Raw genomic sequence first — 10,642 nt, forward strand, 5'->3', positions numbered from 1 at the left:
CATGCTTCTTCAAATGAACTTGTGTTGATTGGCAAGAAATGTAACAACATATACATGGTTGATTTTAAAAAGACTTCTTTTAAATCTGTGATTGTTTGTTGTCCAAAGAAGATGAGCCCTAGTTGTGGCATAAAAGACTTGCACATATTCATTCACAACTTATATTGCTTAACAACTATTGATTTTATCTTGTTTAATTGGTACTTACATTGTACTCTATCAAGAAAGTTGTGTTTTGCATGTTATACAATGATCTTGACTGGTTAGAAGATCAAAACTGTGTAATTGATCATCATCACGAATTTTAACAGATTAAACAGATCCATAATCTGTTAAAGAATTTGTTCTACTGTTATTTTAATCTACTACATTTATAATGCAATCGATTAAATGGTATTAAACTGGTTTTCATATTTATAACTACTTATCTTCATTGCTTAACATGTTATAACTGTCATTCTATACATATTAAGCATATCTTTCATATCATATGTTGCATATTGATAAAAAATGTTTTGAAAATTAATACATATGCTTCATTTTGAAAAAGGCACCACCGTTGCAGAATTTCTTAAACTTTTATAAACTTTCTACTGTTGTATTATCTAGTATCATACATTGACACTGCAATTATACTCTGTGCTTCATTTCATTTGCATAAATCATATTGAGTACTTGCAAATTGCACATGATATTACATGATTCTTTTGAAATCAATATATGTACTCTGATATGTACACATTCTTATACTATTATAATGATTTCAATATGATTAATTGAGCTCTGATTTACATTGTTACAAATCTTACACTACTCATTTTGGTTAAGTGCTACATTGCTTAATGATAGGGGGCATCACATTCTTCTATGGTTTGCAAGGATTTCATTTTGATGTATCTCTTAGCACTTTATTTCCATGTTACTTGAATTGTCATTTTTTTACTAATGCCCAAAGGGAGAGAGTAACTAGAAAACATATTTCTTGTTGTGCATCATTAAAAAAAGGGGAGATTGTTCATAGGGGGAGCTATGTTTAGCTAAACCCATCTCACATATGAGTTTTTGATGCTGAACAAAAGAAATGTTTTATAGTTTCTTGCACAACAAAATGACAAAATTGTTGCTTGATTATATTTGTGTTTGTGCTTGAACCGATTGGTATATGCATTCATTGATTGGAAATGAATCATTGATTGAAACACATTGTACATTGCATATCTGCATGAAATAATCGATTACACTAATTACATAATCGATTAAAACACGTTGGTATGCTAGGATATGTTTGATGAGTGCATTGATGTGTTTTAAATGGAAAATGTTTTTAAATTTGCTTAACTATGGAATTTAACCGATTACATTATTTTCCTAATCGGTTAAATTACGTATCTTGTGAAAATCTTTTCCTTTAAAAGTTATAACTGTCTATAACGGTCATATTTGTTAGTTATTGGCTTGTATGATTTCTATAATCGATTATATGCTCCATTTAATCTGTTAAATCTGATACAGATGTAAAAATGTTAAAGCAGAAGGAAAAACTTAACAGATTACATTAAAAGCATAATCGATTAAACTGCGTCAAAGTTTGATAATTCTATAAATAGACGCATTGCTCTCTTCTTCAACATGATTTTATGATCTTACAATTTCATAACTAATTTGTTTGTTGAGAATTAATTGCAGAAGTGTTCTAATCTTCTTGGAGAATCAAGATTACTCAATTGGAAGGAAATTCATCAAGATTCTCACAAAGAAGTTGTTCTTACAGATTGCTTATCATATTTTGCACTTAAGGTGTATTCTATATGGATCAATGTTCATCTACAATCAAGAGGATTGTATTCCCTATTGTTGAGATCCAAGAAGAGAACCGTGTGTTCTAGTTTTTAGAGTTGGGATTGCTCTAAGCTTATAGAAAGTTGGGATTGTTTTCTGGGTTGAGATTGTGAGGTGATTCACATATTGTGCTATAGGTGATATTGAGTTGGGAAAGGAGAATGCATTTGAGAGGGGAGTTCTTTGTATTTTATCTTGTATAATGCTATTAATATAGTGGTTCCCTTCAACTTAGGTTATTATGGATCTCCAACACTCCTCAAATATTATTTAAACCTTAAACAATGGAAATGGTCACAAAAATGTCATGTTTCAAAGAGGTTCCCTCTATAGTTATTGACTAGGTTTTGCTTTGAGCCTAGGCTCGAAATTGCTCCATAGGTTTTTGCTTTGTCGAGTGTTCTTTAAGCATGTTCGAGCCTTGCAATGTTTAAAGTAGGGGAACAAATGCATGTCATTACAATGAAACTAGAAACATATCCTTACAATGTTTTTTATTACAAAAGATTAGTCTATGAATAGAGTTGAACTTTAATGTAGACCCCTGGTTCACCTATAGTTGATGAGAAATCTTTATTCAACTTATGTTATCGCATCTATCATGGAGGTTGGGTTTTCCACATTTATTTTATCTTAAATTGTTATACTCGCCTATTAAGGGTTATCTTTGCTTATGTAAGTTCAAATCTTTGTTTTACTGATATTTAACGCCTAAACACCTGCATGGCAATTAGTATTTTTAGATTTAAGAATCAATTACTTTCATTGGTGTGAATTTTTTTTCCTCTCTATTGTATGTGTTATGTTTTTGTACATTTGAAATTTTATTGGTAATTTTTCTTTGAAATATCAGGTTTTGATACTCTTGATTGGTGTTGATGAACATATGTATGTAAGTCATGTGAAGGCAATGTAGTGGATTAAAGATACTAATGTGCTTGAGATGATTGCAAATAAATTCAATTCTTTAGTAAGTACCATATGTTTTCTGAAGTTTATAGTGTAGGATTTGGATATGTTATTAGTTCTAAATTTAAATTTGTTATAGAGTTTGGATGAATTAAAAGTAAGAGGTAATTGTTTAAGTTGATATGTGAGATCAATAAGTTAATTAAATATGTGCACACTGACGTTGTATGATTTTCTTTTATCATATGGAACATATGATCTTTAAATTTTATTTGTCACTGTCTTTTTGGGTGCCATCAAACAATTCTTATGTTTATCATTGTTGAAGAACAAGGCCTCAACTCTTTTAATCGTTTTTCAGCTATCTTGCTCCATCTTCATTAGTTTGGTATCAAGATTAGAGTTGGACTAAAAGCATAAATTGAAGTATATTTCCTATGATTGTTCTTAGGGTTCTAGAAAATGATGTTCAACTTAATTTCTAGAAAAAGACTACTGTGCTTCGTTTTCTAGAGAAGCTCTATGATGATTCACAAATATAGACATTTTTTTTTTGTCAATTATGACTCTGATTTCAATTCAACAAACATATTAGAGAGGTCTGCAATATTTTGTTTTATTTGGTATACTATGAAAAATTTGTTTTATATTATATTTATGATATGGATCCCTAATTTATTATAATTTTATGTTCTTGAACTTATTTGTGCAGCATTTGTGCTAGTGTGGACGTGATTGTTTTTATTATTGCTTTGTCTATGTACTCTATATTTATATTTAATTATTGTGTTACCCATGGTGTTCCTCATGGTGCAACAATCATAGTTTTTTTTACTTATATCTAATTATTTTCATATATGTGGTTTATTATTATACTTTTCTCATGCTAAAAAGGAAGGCCCAAAAGTTGACCTTGACCCATAAGGCTTTGTGGATATTTAATCCTATGGGTTTCTTGATAAAATATTTTTTTGTGGGCTTTTTTGGCCTTGTAATACCTAAGAAGACTTAAGTATGTTATTAATGTAATTCACATGTTTCACAAGGTGTTGTGTAGCTCAGGTTGTGAAAGCTCTTTGATGAGCTAAGTGGTCATGTGTTTGATTCTTGATTAGAGATTATTTTTTGTGTTATCCATCTATTTTATTTTAACAAGTGCAACACATGTTATTGTATGTGTGTTATACTCAATTATATAGCTTGTTGGTGGAGATGATTGTTTAAGATGAATGAATGACAGTTTGAATAAGGGCTTAAGGAGCATTTATTATTTTTTTAAGGGCACACACAGTTGTTAATAAGCAAAAAGATAGTGCAGACGTGAGAGCCTTGAGGGGAGAAAGGAGTGCATGGCTGGAAATTTGTAGAAGGGTAAGGGCAAATCATTGGACAACGGAAGTGAGTCTGGAAGAGGTTTTGGTTGGCTGTGATATTATGTGTAGTTAAGATATTAGAATTGGCCCTAGGTATGGGGAAGCTAACCTAGACAATTCCTCTGTTTATGTATGTGTTTCTATGATAATGTTCTGGAATCATTTGTTTTATGTCACTCGATGAATTTTGATAGACGTTCTATTTCCTTAACGTTCACGTCAATTTGTGATATGCTATTGCTTAATTGATGAACTTGGATAGTTGCCATGTTTGTAATGTATTGTTGGTTGAATTGCAATGGTATATATAACTATATATTTATGTTATTGCTGGATTGGAATTGGTTGCGAGTGTAGAAGATACCATCAGGTTTGTACGTTCCTAATTAATAAATTGAAAGTTGTTTCGGTGTAGCAGTTTGGTCTTGGAAAAGCTTGGTTGGTTGATTATCTTTTGTAGAATTTCTATATTGATGATGGTCTAGTTTTAAGTATGCTATATGTTTAGAATTTATCTTCTGTTACGTGAAACTAGTGCATATAGCAATCACTGTCTTGAATTGGAATCTTGGATTTAGTGAGTACATCAAGATGGGGTTAAGGGGTATGAACCTGTTGGTTTTTTTGTATGGTCTGGTGCAACCCAATTTAGACCAAATAATCAGTATTAGAGAATGACATAAATATGTTGGAGTGAAAGTTAGTCTTGTACGTTGTAAGGATTTTTGTCTAAGGGGTGAATATTTCTGGGTTCTATAATAATTTGTTGTCATAAGCTATATTGTCCAAGTTGGGGAGGACCTTACTCTTAGATGTGATAGGTAGGTTGTGGGAAGGCTTGGGCTCAAGGGGTAGTTTCGTAGGTTTGTGTTTAAGGTATTGTTTTGGTGTAATAGGGGTTGTTGTGCAAGTTAGTACAGATGAAAGCCTAGTTAATGTGTAAAAATAGTGTTTCAATATTAACGAGTATATTTCCAGTGATTAATTGTTATCAAGGTTAATTTCATGCCATAGTAGTTGTTATATTATTACTGTCTAGTGTTTAAAGAAGCGTTGCAATTGCTATAAGGTTCCTAGTCCAATGTTTAGTGACTAGAGTGTTTTAGATCACGTTCTAGTTACTTTAGTAGTCACATTGAACTTTCTGGACGATATTGATTTTTGACGTACCCTTTCAAAATCTTCATATAACGCTCAATAGGGTACATCCATCTTAAGTATACTAGTCCACACAACTTTATTTCTCTGACCAAATGAACGAGTAAATGCACCATGATGTCAAAAAATGATGGAGGGAAAAACATTTCTAGCTGACACAAGATGATGATAATTTCGCTTTGAAGTTCATCTAACTTTGTAGGATCAATGACTTTACTACAAATTGACGAGAAAAATGAGCACAATCGAGTTATGGTCTGCCTAACTTTTTTGGGCAAAATTCCACAAATTTCCACCGGTAACAATTGTTGCATTAAGACGTGGCAATCATGAGACTTGAGTCCAACAAGCTTTAAGTCCTGCATTGACACTAAGCTCTTGATATTTGAAGAGTATCCTTGTCGTACCTTGATACTCTTTAAACAAAGACAAAAACTTATCTTCTCTTGCCTGTACATTGTGTAACATGTAGGGGGCAAATAAGTACGTTTACCAATCTCTCTTAGTGCCAACTATTCTTGGATCTTCATGTCAACCAAATCCAAACGCGCATTCACTCCATCTTTTGTTTTTCCTTGGATGTTTAGTAGTGTACCAATCAAGCTATCACAAACATTTTTCTCTACATGCATGACATCTATGCAATGTCTAAAATCTAAATTTGACCAATATGGAAGATCAAAGAATATTGATTTCTTCTTCCAAGGGGTCATTACAAAAAACTTCTTGGACGTTTTCCTAAATACATGATGTACTCTGTTCACTTTTTCAAGAACTTCAAGTCTAGTAAGTGGAGTGGCTGCATTGTCTTTCTCTTGTTGTCCATTGAATGCTTTCTTTAACCTTCGATATGGATGATTAGATTGTAAAATTCGCCGATGATGCATATACACTATCTTCCTTCCGTGTTTTAATTGATGAGCTGTAGTGTTTTCTTCACATATAGGACATGCTTTATGACCCTTCACATTGTACCCCGACAAATTACCGTAAGCTGGGAAGTCATTAATGGTGCAAAATAACATGGCATGCATCATGAAAGTTTCTGAAGCAAAGGCATCAAATATTTCAACCCTATCAACCCACAACAACTTCAAGTCTTCAACTAGTGGCCTGAGATAAACATCTATGTCATTTCCAGGCTGCTTTGGACCAGATATTAACATTGACAACATCATGTACTTTATTTTCATGCACAATCCAGGAGATAAGTTGTAAACTATCAGTATAACGGGCCAACAACTGTGATTAGTACTTAAATTACCAAATGGGTTTATTCCATTAGTAGCTAAGCCAAACCTAAGATTTCTACATTCTTGACCAAATTGGGGAATTCTTGATCAATATTTTTCCATTACTTTGAATCAGCTGGATGACGAAGTAACCCATCAGTTGTTCTCTCATCTGCATGCTATCTTAGGTTTTTAGCGTCTTTGGGATTCGCGAACAAACGCTTAAGTCTGGTCACGAGTGGAAGGTACCAAACTACTTTTAAAGCATAACCACTCTTTTCTGTGTGACCACTATCTTCACCGTTGTTTTTTGACTTGTATCGTGATAACCCACATTTTGGACACTTTATCAAAACTTCATTCTCATTCCTATATAATATGCAATCATTCGGACATGCATGTATCCGTTTATACTCCATACCTATCGGACAAAGAATTTTTTTTGCATCATAATTACGAGTGGGTAATGTATTTCCACCTGGCAACATTTCATTCAACAACGACAACAATTCTGTAAAACTCTTATCAATCCATCCATTGCTCGCCTTTAAATTCATGAGCCTTAACACCGCTGACAACCGTGTGAACTTAGTTGAACCGACATACAAAGGAGTCTCTGCATGAGTGGACATCGTTTCATACACATGCGCTTGGGCAAAAGCTTCTGTGCTAACATCGCGGATCATGTTCTCTAAGTTGTCTTCTTCCGGTCGATCTTCCATATCCATGGCGGAATCCATATACATTTTCAGTTGGAGAAACAGTTGGAAAGTTTGTTAATTCGTCGTGCCATATCCATGTTGTATAAATTTGTACGAAACCATCACAAATAAGATGTTCCCTAATATTAGTTGTGTTCAACTTCCTCCCATTCAAACAGTTCACACAGAGACATCTAAACTTAACTTCATCATCACCACTTGTACTCGCATTACATTGCGCTAACTCTATAAATTCTTATATCCTTCTCTCGTACTTAGTGCTGATGCGTGGTAAATTAATCCACCCTCGATCCGTACACATGTTTACTGAAATTGTTTACACAATTTCAATAATCTTGAATCATCACTTTGATCGTGTTTGTATTCAAGGTGTGACCCTATCCCATTCAAGAAGATTCACTTTTTTTAGTTTATTAAACATATAAATTTTAAACAACATATCTAAAATTTCACGAAATTTTGCCAACATTTCGCATTGGTCTTCAGGTTACACGAAATGAAAGTGATTATAAATCACAATCAAATATGCACCCGAAGATCAATACAAAACACAACTGCAAAATTTCATGAAATTTATGTAATGTATATTAAAATAGATATGTATTAATAAACTATGAAAAAGTTATTACTCTTCTTAAACTGTCCAACCGGACAATTCAAGATTCAATACTTGTAAATTATTATTATCATCTCCTCTATTCATTTGTAAATAGTACGTTTGTTCAAAAAATCTGGAGATAGTAAATAATTTTTTTATTGAATCTCAAACGGGAAACTAAGGCTAATTGTCAACAACAATATATATTCAAGCAAACAAATAATTACAATATTGTCACTGCGTTTTGATACGCTTCGGTTTTAATGAAACCGAAACGTAATGTGCGAGTTTGAATCTCTTTTTTTACTAGTGAGTAAATAATTTGTTGGACGAAAAACTTATTATGAGAATTTAGTGAGTTGGGTTGAGCCTAGCTACTCAGGAAGATCTATATTTGATAGGTTAATTTTTATATATTTTTCTTCCAACACTCATTCGTTAGGCGACCACTTTACTAATTATGGATTGTGGTTTTATTTGATGAATCTCTCTCTCATATTTTCTTAGAAGACTATAAATACACCTTATATATTTATATGCTTGTTTATATTTATTATCAAATATGTAATAATATAATTAGTAGTATATGCTAATTACAATGGTTAGTTTTTTTTATATGAAATTACATAAATAATGATAATATAAAATAATAAAAATTTATATGATTATATCGTTTTTTCTTTTACTTTATCCCTAGATATGATTATTGCTTTTCTCAATAATTAATGCAGCTATAAGAATTTTCTAATTTGTAAGTTCTCTTTTCATATCTTATTCCGTCAATTTACTTAAGTTTTTTCCCATGATTTAAAACTCTCATCTATCATACTATATACATTTCATTCATTATTGTTAGTACTATTTATTGTGATTATTAGCTTACAGTCATAAATTTTTGGGATACATATATGAAAAGATACTCTTGGCTTCACTTGAATTCAGGGTCCTACATTGTAATAATTGCATAACATTTTGGTCTCTTCCATCCACTACAATCACTAACATATTCCTACCTTTCATCTCAACTTTCTAAACATCTTCATAACATCTTTAATTGTCTTAATGCTAACATACTAACAGATCATATTATAAATTGCATTACCCCATTTAAATAGTAAAATTCTCACCTCTTTTATTCTCTTGATAATGTGCATTTTTGTTCCAAACAAAATGCACCACGCAGACATTCCTTTCTTCATTCAAACCAATATCAATCACCATAGACAAATGAAAATGTAAAGGGTTTTAAAAACTTACTGTGGCGGCAAAGGACGACAGCAAAGGCAGCGGAGCGGCGGTGGAGCGGGGGGAACGATGGTGGAAGCAGCGCTTGGAGAGAATACTCCTGTAGTTCCCGCGAGAAATAAAGCCACCCAACTTGGACAGCGCTTCGCTAGAGACAATGGAGGCGAAGGAGGGGGACAAACTGTGGCGGCATGGCGGTGGATGCACGGAGAAGAAAACAATGGCCAACCCACGAGAGAAATCGAAATAGAGACCACGTTGCGCGACAAAAATGGAGAACGCCTCAGGAGCACTTCGCGTTTGGTGGTGGAGGTTCACCCAGTTGCAGCAATTCGCGTTTGGTGGTCGCTCTGGTCGAAGAGAAAGAAGGGGGAGGTCGCTCCGGTCGAAGAAGAACTGTAAACCCTTTTTTATGATTCTATAAAATAAACCAAAGAGATATTACCTCGGTTTCACGAATAACCGAGGCAGTACGCAAGCTACTAAAGCGGTTCAACAGAAACCCAATGCCTAAACAACTTAAAAAAAATTCAAAATAAACCTATATGCTTCGGTTGGCTTCCAAACCGAGGTAGTAGCCCATTTCGGCACCAATTCTGGAAAAACGAAGCAGTCTATGTGGACAAAACGCATTGATGCAAACATTTGTCAGATGCAAAGCCTTAATACACAGTCTTTTATGCTTCAGTTGGCTTCCAAACCGAGGTAGTAGCCAGTTTAGGCACTGATTCTGTGAAGAACCGAAGCGGTATCCCCTTCACGAAAAGGTAGCCAGTCTGACTTGCAGAGTTGCAGAGAGTTTTATGCCTCGGGTGGCTGAGATAACTGAGGTAGTATCACATTTTGGCACCGGTTCCTTAGTAACCGAAGCATATAAGTTCCCGTTAGTTACAAAAATGCCACCGCATTTTAATATGCTTCAGGTTTTCCAAAATCGAAGCGTATTGGGCGCGTTAAAAAGCTATTTTTTTACTAGTGTTTAGAACTCCGTTTTAATGGTGTTTTTTAGGTTGGGCGAGTTGATGGACATAGTGGTCGAGTTGTTTGAGGAAGTGGGTGAGATTTATGGTTGCGTGATCGAGTTGTGTTATGTTGTGCAGAGTTGTGTTCTAGTGGTTGTGGAGTATGGACTTCGGGCTAAGCTATTTGGTAGTCTATGGGCTGGCTTTAGATGACTCTTGAATATTAATGGTGCATGTCTTGGTAGTTGTTTGGTACCATGTTATGGAGGACGGGTCTACTCATTGTACTTAGTAAATCCTGAGCTTGGTGCTTTTGGTCGTGCGATGCAAGAAAGAGGTATTTTTCAGTTGTACGATGCGGGAAGAGGATGGAGTTTGAGTGTTGTACCCTCTCACTTGTGTGAGACAATGAAGAGGGGAATGGTGTTTTGCCCAAACTCTGACTTGTTTGCTGAGTATAGTGCTTGATGTGCGATACACCAACGTTTTTACTCCTAAGTCCTTGAGGAGGAGGGAAATAGGTCCTTTAGTCACGAGGTCGGGACGACTCGAAGCACCCTATTTGGAAAAGCAAGTGTGTGAGGTTAGGTACAGGGGATAGACC

Source organism: Vigna angularis, chromosome 3 (genome assembly GCF_016808095.1).
Source record: "Vigna angularis cultivar LongXiaoDou No.4 chromosome 3, ASM1680809v1, whole genome shotgun sequence".
Classification (NCBI taxonomy): Eukaryota; Viridiplantae; Streptophyta; class Magnoliopsida; order Fabales; family Fabaceae; genus Vigna; species Vigna angularis.